Source organism: Pelophylax lessonae (assembly GCF_965119305.1).
Source record: "Pelophylax lessonae genome assembly, chromosome: 6".
In the NCBI taxonomy this organism is placed as follows: domain Eukaryota; kingdom Metazoa; phylum Chordata; class Amphibia; order Anura; family Ranidae; genus Pelophylax; species Pelophylax lessonae.
In genome coordinates, this window is record NC_138773.1 from 17,341,446 (window position 1) to 17,353,199 (window position 11,754).

An 11,754-nucleotide genomic window follows, 5' to 3' on the forward strand; every position below is an offset into this window, starting at 1 on the left:
AAAGCAAACAAACACATGACATCACTTCTGAAGTAGAATTTTGTCGGGCGAGAAAATTCGCGTGCAGTCTAGGCACATTCCAACCAACAAACACCACTCTGGACAAAAGACGGACGATCAGTCGGCCGATAATCATTGCATGTGTACGAGGCTTAACTCACAGAAGTTTTGCAGATCCTGGGGATGTTTTCTTTGATTTAACTCCTTGGCTCATAGCTGTCTCAATCCTATTGTGTCAGACAATACAATACGTCAGATTAGCCAGCGCTATCACGTTTGGTGACGTGCTCTCCGCTGTATAAATTTAAAGCAGGTTTCTGACTTTCTGTGCATGTGAACTGCATTCTGATGGGCCAACTTCACAGTTACCATTGCCAGCCATCAGATTTGTCCAGTCTTTACAGTGCATGCGCAGGAATAACGATCCATGCAGCCTGATCATTGCTCATCAAATGCAGCCTGACCAGTTCCCAGAAATCGCAGCCTGACCAGTGCACAGCAATCGCAGCCTGACCAGTGCACAGCAATCGCAGCCTGACCTGTGCACAGCTGTTAGATATAACCTTTTGGGGCTAAAAACAATGCACAGGCAGACAGTCTGTTTGTTTCACTGAACACTGCTTCCTGTTCCAGAGCAGGAACTCTTCTTTATTACTCTTTGAGGCATAGACAAAACATGAACTCGCAAATGTAACACTGCCATCCAGTGGTCATACAATGTAATAGGCACACAACAATGACATATAGTATTTGTTGCTGATATAATACAAACCTTGTATGCTAACACCCCCACTCAACAACTACTATCTATGTCAATCCCATTTCTGATCTAAGATCCACAAATCTGGTTCTAGCTAGTTGCTTTGTCAAAGCATCAGCAATCATTTTTTCCGACTTACAATACACAAGTACAATCACTTTCTGATCAACTAAGTCATGAATGTAATGATGTCTGACATTGATGTGCTTGGTTCTTCCATTAATTTTCTCACTTGTTGCAAGCTTAATGCAAGCTTGATTGTCCTCAAATAAGACGGTAGGTTCTGATGTTGCTTCTCCAAGATCCTTGAGTAATTGCTGAACCACACAACTTCTTGACTGGCATAAGCTGCAGATATGTATTCAGCTTCTGTAGAGGACAATGCCACTGACATCTGTTTCTTGCTGGACCATGATATAGGACTGTCTCCCAATTTCAATAAGTAACCACTTGTGGATTTGCGTGTGCTGTGATCACCTGCCCAATCGGAGTCCACATATCCCACGAGGTTTAAATCACCACTTGCTGACAGTTTCAAATTTAAGTCTTTTGTCTGTTTCAGATATCTCATAACTCTTTTGATCGCATTCCAGTCTCTTTGACGTGGTTTATCAACTCGCCTGCAAAGAAGAGACATGCTGGCTGCAATGTCTGGACGTGTAGTGGTTGCAATGTAGAGAAGTGCCCCCACTGCTTGTCTGTATTGTTCATTGGATGTGAGAAGATCATCTTCTCCTTCTAACTTTGGATAGACTGTATCCATAGGTGTGCTTGCTCCTTTCGCCTCTGTCATGTTGAATTGCTGAAGAATAGATTCAATTTTTGCACTCTGATTCAACAGGAAACTTCCATCTTTCTCACGCTGGATGTCAATTCCAAGATAATATGTCACTTCACCTAGGTCTTTAGTTTCAAAGTGCTTGTTGAGTACTCCTGTTAACTTTGCAATTTCATTGTCGTTTTTGTGAGCAATGATCAGGTCATCTACATAAATTAGCAGATACATCCATTCAGTGTCTACTTGTTTAGCATATAGGCACGGATCAGCTTTGCTTCTTGTAAATCCTTCATTTAGTAGAACTTGATTAATCTTCAGGTTCCATGCTCGAGCTGATTGTTTAAGGCCATAAAGAGATTTATTCAACTTGCAGACAAGATGCTCTTGTCCCTTTTTTAAATATCCTTCTGGCTGTGACATGTAAATTTCTTCTTCAATATCACCATTAAGAAAAGCTGTCTTAATATCGTGATGTTTCACAATCATTGTACGCATGGCAGCCACTGTCATTAGTGTTCTGAAAGTACTTTGTTTAGCAACTTGAGCAAAAGTAGCATCATAATCCTCACCGAACTTCTGTGAGTAACCTTTAGCAACCAGCCTTGCCTTGTACCGACATACTTTCCCTTCAGAGTTACATTTGGTTTTAAAAACCCATTTACATCCTATGGCATGTTTACCTTGAGGTAGCTCTGAAAGTGTCCATGTCTGGAGATCTTTGAGTGATGTCATTTCTTCATCAGCGGCTTTATACCATACTTGTTTCTCATGCATTGGCAGTTTCTGCATCTCTTTCCATGAACCTGGTTCAGTTTGAACAGCTCTGCGAGCTATGTAAGATAAACGTTCAGCTGGAACACCTTTATTGATTCTGGTTGATTTTCTGACTGAAGGTATTTCTGGTTCAGTTTCAGGTTTTGATTCTTCTGCAGTTATTTCTATTTCTGTATCACTTTCCTTATTTTCTTGAGTGACTGATGTTGATTCTTTCTCAGTTTGAAAAATTTGAGTCTGTTGTTCAAACTTTGAGCACACATAACTTTCATCAATAATCACACTTCTGCTGACTGTTACTTTGTTCGTGTCTTGATGTAAAATCCTGTATCCTTTTTGAGATTCACTGTACCCCACAAGCACACCTTCTTTTGCACATGCATCCCATTTTGTACGTTTTTCTTTTGGAATGTGTACATAGGCTTTACTTCCAAAAATTCTGATGTGTCTTAAATCTGGTTTCCTTTTGTTCCACAGTTCATATGGAGTTTTTGTTGTTGCTTTTCCCGGCAAACGATTTTGAAGATAACATGCAGTTGTGATAGCTTCTCCCCAGTATGTAGTTGGCATATCAGCATCAAATAGCATGCTCCTCCCACTTTCACATAGTGTGCGGTTCATTCTCTCTGCAACTCCATTTTGCTCTGGGTTATATGGAACTGTTGTCTGGAACATAATTCCATGCTTCCTGAGAATGGCTTGTGTTTTACCACTTGTATATTCTGAGCCATTATCTGTTCGTAGTACTCTGGGCATTCCGCCAAAAATATTATTTACTTGAGCGAGATACTCTTCTAATTTCTCTGGCACTTCATCCTTATTGTGAAGTAGAAATACTGTGGTATATCTGGAGTAATCATCAATGAAGGTCAGGAAGTACTTTTTTTTTCCTGGAGTCATAGTTTTCATTGGACCACAAAGATCTGAATGTATTAAGTCCAGAGGTTTTTGGGATTTGCTGTTGGTCTGCTTGGGAAAAGGTGTCCTTGCCATTTTTCCTTTAATACAGCTGGTACAAATCATTATGTGATCACATGGATTAATCTTAATACCACTTGCATAGTTATTCTCAACTATTTTCTTTATTGTATCAGAATTTCTGTGCCCCAATCGTCTGTGCCAAGTGTGGATGCAGTTTGAATGTTTATCCTCTTTGGCTATTTTAACCATTTCACTGCAGTTCAGCTGATAGAGTTCATCTATGATTTTAGCCTTTGCAAGCAAGCAATCCCCTTTTGTTATGATACAACTGTCACCCTGAAATGTGACTACATTGCCTTGGTTAGTGAGTTTCTTTACTGACAAAAGGTTGCTTTCAAGATCTGGCACATACAGAACATTCCTCATATGGATCTTTTTAGTGATATCTGGAGAGATAGGACAGTATAGAAAGCCATCTCCTATTCCCACTAATTTCATAAATTGTCCATTAGCTGTAGTTATCCCTTCTGTTTTGCTTTCATCAAGCTGAGTGAAGAAACTTCGGTCATTTGTCATGTGACTTGTAGCACCTGAGTCCACACACCATGCTTGCACAGAGGTGACACCATTTTTGGATCCGAATGCATACTCCTTTGTTTCTATGACATTCTTAGCTTGTTGCAATGCACTTTGTTTTTGCATTCTAGCTTTCCAGATTCTACAATCTGCTTTTAGGTGTCCTGGTTTCTTGCACACAAAGCATTCCCGCTTTTCTAGCGGCACGTTACTGTGTTTATTTTTAAATTTTGTCTTTAAAGCTGTCTCTGAACACACACTCACATTACTAATCCTTTCAGTTTTGCGCTTGTATTCATCCACAAGCTTGCCTTTAACATATTCCAGTGTCAGATCATCATCTGGACGTGCATCTAGTGCTGTGACAAGTGTCTCATAACTTTCAGGAAGTCCACTTAATAACAGTGCTGCAACATGGAAATCTTTTATTTCTTCTCCAATCCCTCTCAGTCTCTCCACCATCTCTAAGGTCTGTCTTATATAGTCCTGCATGTCCTGGTCTTTCTGTAGCTTAGTCTGATAGAGCTTTCTGATTAAATACAGTTTATTGCTGAGATTAACTCTTTCATGTGCTTTCTGTAACTCTTCCCACATGTCTTTAGCAGTCTGACAGTTACATATATGTATGATTTGATCATCATCTATGCACAGGGAGATCGTGCTCTGTGCTTTCTGATCTCTGTCTAACCACTCCTCTGTGGGCTGTGCAGGTCTTGATTCATTTATACATTTCCACGTACCTTCTCTTATAAGCAGCATTTTCATCTTGAATTTCCAAGATTGGTAGTTCTGATTTGTCAGATTTGCAATGGAGAACTTTGCTGAGGGGATGGCAGCAGCCATTTCTGCTGTTTGTCTTTCTGTTGCTGTCTCCTGTATTCACTTGCTTTAGCTCACTGTATCTGGCTATATCCAGGGGTAATCTGTATTATATCCTGGGCTTCTGTAACATGTCCTGGGCCCATAACCTGTTAGATATAACCTTTTGGGGCTAAAAACAATGCACAGGCAGACAGTCTGTTTGTTTCACTGAACACTGCTTCCTGTTCCAGAGCAGGAACTCTTCTTTATTACTCTTTGAGGCATAGACAAAACATGAACTCACAAATGTAACACTGCCATCCAGTGGTCATACAATGTAATAGGCACACAACAATGACATATAGTATTTGTTGCTGATATAATACAAACCTTGTATGCTAACAACAGCAATCGCAAGACAATGGAATAGAGAGGATGTAGGTCCTCTCAGGATGGTTGCAAAAACTAGGCTCACTATAGTCAACAGTGCATAAATTAATTTATTAGGTGATCTTCAAACAAATAAAAAAAATATCAATAAAGTATCAAGACCCTGAGAATTCAGTGAAGTATGATAAAAAGTATATATGACCTTTTGGACCAGGAAAGGAATATTGCCAATTCCCGCAATATCCGGGAGCAAAACGAATTTTTGATAGAAATCCTGGACTTTACATTGAGAAACAACTTCTTCCAATTTACAGGCCACTATTTTCAACAGATCAGAGGAACAGCGATGGGAGCTCCATGGGCACCCTCCTACGCCTGTCTACATCTGGGATTATGGGAAGAGGAAGACGTGGTCACCTCGTCTATGTACCACAGCCATGCGCAAACTTGGCTTAGGTACATAGACGATGTGCTCATGGTCTGGAGTGGAACATTAGAAGAACTAGAGAAATTCATGCTAGAACTCAATACGAATAACAGAAACATCCATCTAACATATACAGCTAGCAAATCTCAGATAGCATTCCTGGATCTCAACATCCACCTGGAAGATGGAAAACTAAGAACCACCACCTTTAGAAAAAGTACAGCAGCAAACACTCTATTAAGAGCAGATAGCGCACACCCAGCACCCCTAAAGAAAGGTATCCCAGTCGGATAATTCATCAGACTGAAGAGAAACTGCTCCAACTATAATGACTACCTAATGGAAGCACAAAAATTGTACAATAGATTTAGAGAAAGAGGTTATTCCCACAGAACCCTGCGAAAGGCAAAACGGGAAGCAGGCCTCAGAACCAGAGACCAACTCCTAGACCCAAGTGCAAAATCAAAAGAAGGAAAAAACAATATATCACCACCTCGATTGATCACCAAATTTGGAAACCAATGGAAGGAAATAAAAGGTGTACTAGACCGCCACTGGCACATATTGCAGATGACAGACAGACTCAAACACATAGTAGGCCCAAAACCACCTATGGTGGCAAAAAGATCCAAAAACTTAGGAGACCACTTGGTACACTCTGAATACACTAGATCAAACTCACAAAGAAATTGGTTGACGGACTTACCCAGATTCAAAGGAATGTACCCATGCGGACACTGTCACATCTGTAAATTCGTGGAAAAAACCACTACCTTCACAAATTCATCTGGTACAAAAATTACAATATACAGTCATTTATCAACTGCAGTACCTCACGCCTACTGTATCAGATTACTTGCCCATGCAACAAAATATATGTGGGCAAAACCAAAAGAACATTACGTATTAGGATAGGAGAACATCTGAAAAGTATAAGATTAAAGGAAGAAACACCTATTGCACAACATTTCCAGGAAAAACATGAAGGCAATCCCAAAGGATTAAAGGTCAAAGGATTTTGGGTATTGAACATCCCAGCAAGACGTGGCGACTTCGATCAGGTCCTACTGCGCCATGAAAAAGCATGGATTTTCAGATTGGAGATCTTAACGCCAAAAGGCCTTAATAACGAATTAAGTTTGAAAGTCTTCCTGGATCCCTAAAAAATACCATTGAAGTCTCACTCCTCTACAAAAATTCAAAAATCTAAAAATTTTAAAATTAATAGGTTATACCCTCTATTAAACTATCATCCAATTTAATATGGACCAACCTTTACCAATACCCTAGAGATAGATCTGCAAGTGCGAACAACAATTTGCAAATCCCTAACCTTAATATTCATACATATACCTCACAAATTACCTCTACTTCAAAATGACCCTTCCTCGATTAAGAAATTTCCTTGTACCCCATACAAATGCCATCTGTTAAAATATTATGTATATGTGATATCACTATATAGATATCGGCCATAACGGTATATTATGGTTTTATTCAATTCACATAGTTTAATTTCTGTTAGATTTCACTGTTTTTTGTTGTTTTGTTATTTATTGATGACCTGTACTCACATCAATAAGGACTGGAATAACTCTAAAAAGACAGGTTATACCTGCCTTTACCCACTAGATGGCATCGGTTCCGCAAACCAATCTAATTATATTACTAAACCATCCAATCAGAGAAAGACTTTGATTACTTAAACCACAGCCGAACAGACGCCTCTACGTTCTGAAGAAGCGTGCGTCATCACGCGAAACGCGTTAACATCACACACCAGCGCCACACCCACCACGCCAAGGAACTTCCGACCATACACGGAACTGAAAAGGAAACTGGTACGGCACATGCATGCGGTAAACCGCGAGAGTACGGGCGAAAGGAGGAAGAGGATAGAGTTCCTACTCTCATCTCCTCCACCTCCCCCCAAAACAACCAACCCCCCCTCCCCGGACGTCGGACGACTCCCGGCATCGCGGCAAATTTCAAACCACCAACGGAACAAGCTAATTCTAGCTATCAGCTACGGAGCCATCTGATGACTACAGGAGATGAGCAGACTACCCAGATGTAGAGGTGCCCCTAAGAAATAGAGGTAACGAAGCTCAGATACACCGAGGCAGGTTGACCGGTCTTCTATGGGTGAGTAACGGTGAGAAGATTTTCTCACTCACCATTCCTTGGCAGGATTAAGTATCGGATGTACCCGGATGATTTTACTTAAACACTGCAAAAACATTACTCCCCTTCCTTAGTTGCTCCGGTCCCGGGTGTCACGAGCCCCTCCACACATCTATTCAGGCTATCTTTACTTTCACAGCCTTCAGAGTCTTACTCAAAAAAAAGGGGAATCATTAACCCCTCAGCTTCTACTTAAAGAGCGAGAGATACATATTCACACTCTTATATATATCACTGGCCCTTACTAACAAGTACTCTGTGGTAACCAAAGCCGCTGCATTGTGTCATACCAAAGGATACAGATACAAATAGATTGAATCACATCAATATGACTATCTACCCTTACAGTATGAGCTCCAACGTTTAAATCAACGTGCACTGCGCAGCACATACTTTTTTCCTTTTCTAAAGGTCAACATACTTCCCATACCACTGTGACACATTGAGTCATTCAACCCTTTAGATCTCAATTCCTAAACAAATCGGAAGGAACCCTATACCAATGACTATTTGCGCATGCTGAGTCACTTGATTATTACCACTGTTTACTGTGATTTACCTTGATTATTCACACTATATCTTGTGCAATAATGTCATTTTCTAGACATACTTAAATACTCTTAGTCATGACTATAGGAACGGTGTACTAATCCAACCGGATACTACACCCAAAGTTCCCACATAATCTATTTAGATTATTTCCTTATGGTGAATGTGGCATGGTAAGGATATTGCGGGAATTGGCAATATTCCTTTCCTGGTCCAAAAGGTCATATATACTTTTTATCATACTTCACTGAATTCTCAGGGTCTTGATACTTTATTGATATTTTTTTTTTATTTGTTTGAAGATCACCTAATAAATTAATTTATGCACTGTTGACTATAGTGAGCCTAGTTTTTGCAACCATCCTGAGAGGACCTACATCCTCTCTATTCCATTGTCTTGTTTTTCAGTATATTATTGGTTGCCTGTGGTTCCTGGTAAATATTACCATTCCAGTCTATATACTCTACCTAAGGACATATTCCTTTATAATTACAGATCTCCCTATTTCCCTGGTATTTTATTTATTTCTATAACAACAGCAATCGCAGCCTGACCTGTGCCCAGAAAATGCAGCCTGACCTGTGTTCAGAAATCGTAGCCTGACCTGTGCTCAGAAATCGCAGCCTGACCAGCGCCCAGAAATCGCAGCCTGACCTGTGCCCAGAAATCGCATGCCTGACCTGTGCCCAGAAATCACAGCCTGACCAGCGCCCAGAAAACGCAGCCTGACCTGTGCACAGCAATCGCAGCCTGACCTGTGCACAGAAATTGCAGCCTGGCCTGTGCCCAGAAATTGCAGCCTGACCAGCGCCCAGAAATCGCAGCCAAACCAGTGCTCAGAAATCGCAGCCTGACCTGTGCACAGAAATCATAGCCTGACCTGTGCCCAGAAATTGCAGCCTGACCAGCGCCCAGAAATCGCAGCCTAACCAGTGCTCAGAAATCGCAGCCTGACCTGTGCACAGAAATCACAGCCTGACCTGTGCCCAGAAATCGCAGCCTGACCTGTGCACAGAAATTGCAGCCTGACCAGTGCTCAGAAATCACAGCCTAACCTGTGCCCAGAAATCGCATGCCTGACCTGTGCCCAGAAATCGCATGCCTGACCAGCGCCCAGAAATTTCAGCCTGACCTGTGCACAGCAATCACAGCCTGACCTGTGCCCAGCAATTGCAGCCTGACCTGTGCCCAGAAATTGAAGCCTGACCAGTGCCCAGAAATCGCAGCCTGACCAGCGCCCAGAAATCGCATGCCTGACCTGTGCCCAGAAATCGCTCTCACTCTAGGATCCTATTACCACGAGACCAGACCAGCTCTCCTATTGAGTGAATACGAGTCAGTTCAGTAAGATGAATCGATTCATCCAGTTCACTGAAAAGAATCGATTCAAAAGAATGATTCGTTCATGAACTGGACATCACTAGTGACTGGTGTGTTGAGTGTTTCTGCAGCAATACTACAAACAGTGACAAAAGCACTTTTAAAGTATTATAACTGGTGTGATTAAACCAGTGGCCTCCCAATACCACATATTGAAGTGGGGTGTTATCTGAGTATACTTTTACAAGTGTATTTGTGTCTTGCAACAATATTGCCTCTTTTGCTGTGTTAAGACCCATTTTACAGATGTGTGAATGGACCCTATATGTATTAGACAATGTATTTATTGGCTGCTGTCAGTTCTGGCTGATTTATGAAAAAAATATATATATATATTTTTGCTGTAAAAGAAAAAAAAAATTTAGGGCAACTTTTCCAATTGCAATACTTCTGTTATGACATTGTCCATGTGCTGGGACTATTTGTGCACAGCTAGTACGCCTTTTGTGGCTGCAAATATGACCTAAAGGTTTTTAAAGTTCGCCTCCCATTAAAGTCAATGGGGCCCGCCGCGAACTTGCGTTTCGCAGACTTTTGAGAAAATTTGCGGCTGACGTTCGCGAACCGCCCCGGCCGATGTTCCTCCATCACTAATCTTGGCACCGACTTTGCGTGCCAGAGATACATTTACTTGCCACTGAACATGGCCATACAGCTCTGGAATGCCCTTCTGCGAGAAATATTTCCTGCCTGGGACCTTCCATTGTGGTGTTCCAATGGCCACAAATTTCCGAAAGGCCTCCGAGTCCACCAGTTGATATGGCAGTAGTTGGAGGGCTATCGGTTCCAACAAGCCTGCAGTCAAACATTGGGCAAGAGGGTTATCCGGCGTCATCATTTTTTTACGCTCCAACATTTGGGCCACGGAAGCCTGCCTTTTTCCAGAACAATGTGGTGGGTGGAGTAGAGGACAATTGTCAGGAGAGAGGAGAAGGAGAAGAGGCTGGACGGTGAGAGCCTGGAGTGTGGCTTTGTCGGTTCTGATGGCGTTGCTCCCACTGGGCTCGGTGATGGGAGTTCAGGTGCCTTCTTTAGGTGGTCGTTCCTAGGTGAGTGTTGGGCTTACCGCGACTTATGCATTGACTGCAAAGGCTGCAGATGGCAACACTGTTGTCAGCAGCGGACACATTAAAAAAAGCCCACACTGCGGAGCCATGTGTCGGTGTCCTGGGAGCACCAGATGTGACTGTACATGGTTGATGGCTTGCTCCTGATACATTTGCAGTCTGCTTTGTCCCTCCTGTGCATTGCAAGCTCCGCCTGCTTCTCCTCCCTCTCTGCTGGTCCGTCTCTCCCTCTGAACTCCTCTCCTCTGCTTCTCTTGTGGCCACCCATGTGACGTCCATAGACACGTCATCATCCACGTCACCTTCCCCACCACTAACATTCGAGATCTCGGAGTAGGGAGCAACAGCGGGGACCAACCGCCTTGGGCTGATCAGGGTACTGTCGTCAGACTGCTGAGTGGCGGCTGTTGCTACCTCCTCTTCCTGATCCGATGGCAACAATCGCTGCGCATCGCAAATGTCTTGTGATGGATCGGAAAATAATTCCAGTGACTCAAGCGAGGTTATATGGTGGTGGGGGTGTTGGTGGTGGTGTCTTTGGGGGTAGAAGAGGAAGGCTAAGTGAGCCACTCAACCAAGTCTGGTGCGTCCTTTGACGTTATCGAACGCACCTTCTGAAAATTCACACTTTGGCTCCAGCCTACTGCTCTTGCCCTTCCCCTACCACCCCTGCGTAAGGGCCTGCCTCTTACTCTGCCTGTCATTTTTTAAATTAAAATTGTGACAAAGAAGCGCAGTATAGCTGGAACAAGGTATATAACACCCCGCTTCAATCTGTGGTATTGGGGGGCCACTGGTTTATCACACCAGTTCTACAAGTAATTGGCCAGTAACTGTTGTCACTGTGTGTAGCACAGTTAACGCAGCAAAAGAGGCCACATTTTTGCAGGACAAAAATACACTTTTAATAAAGTATACTGTTAAATAACACCCCACTTCAATATGTGGTATTGGGGGGCCACTGGTCTATCACACCAGTTGTGCAAAAATTTGGCCAGTGAGTTTGGCACTGTGTGTAGCAGAGTTAACACAGCAAAAGAGGCAATATTGTTGCAGGACACAAATACACTTATAAAAGTATACTCAGATAACACCCCACTTCAATATGTGGTATTGGGGGGCTATTGGTCTATCACACCAGTTGTA

General features: G+C 42.4%; 1 pseudogene across 1 annotated transcript; it reads right to left on the bottom strand.

The window, feature by feature from the left end:
- Positions 1 to 929: 929 nt before the first annotated feature.
- LOC309557450 lies at positions 930 to 1,553 on the bottom strand (annotated as a pseudogene). Its single transcript has one exon. The product of its transcript is annotated as an uncharacterized misc_RNA (transcript).
- Positions 1,554 to 11,754: the final 10,201 nt, after the last annotated feature.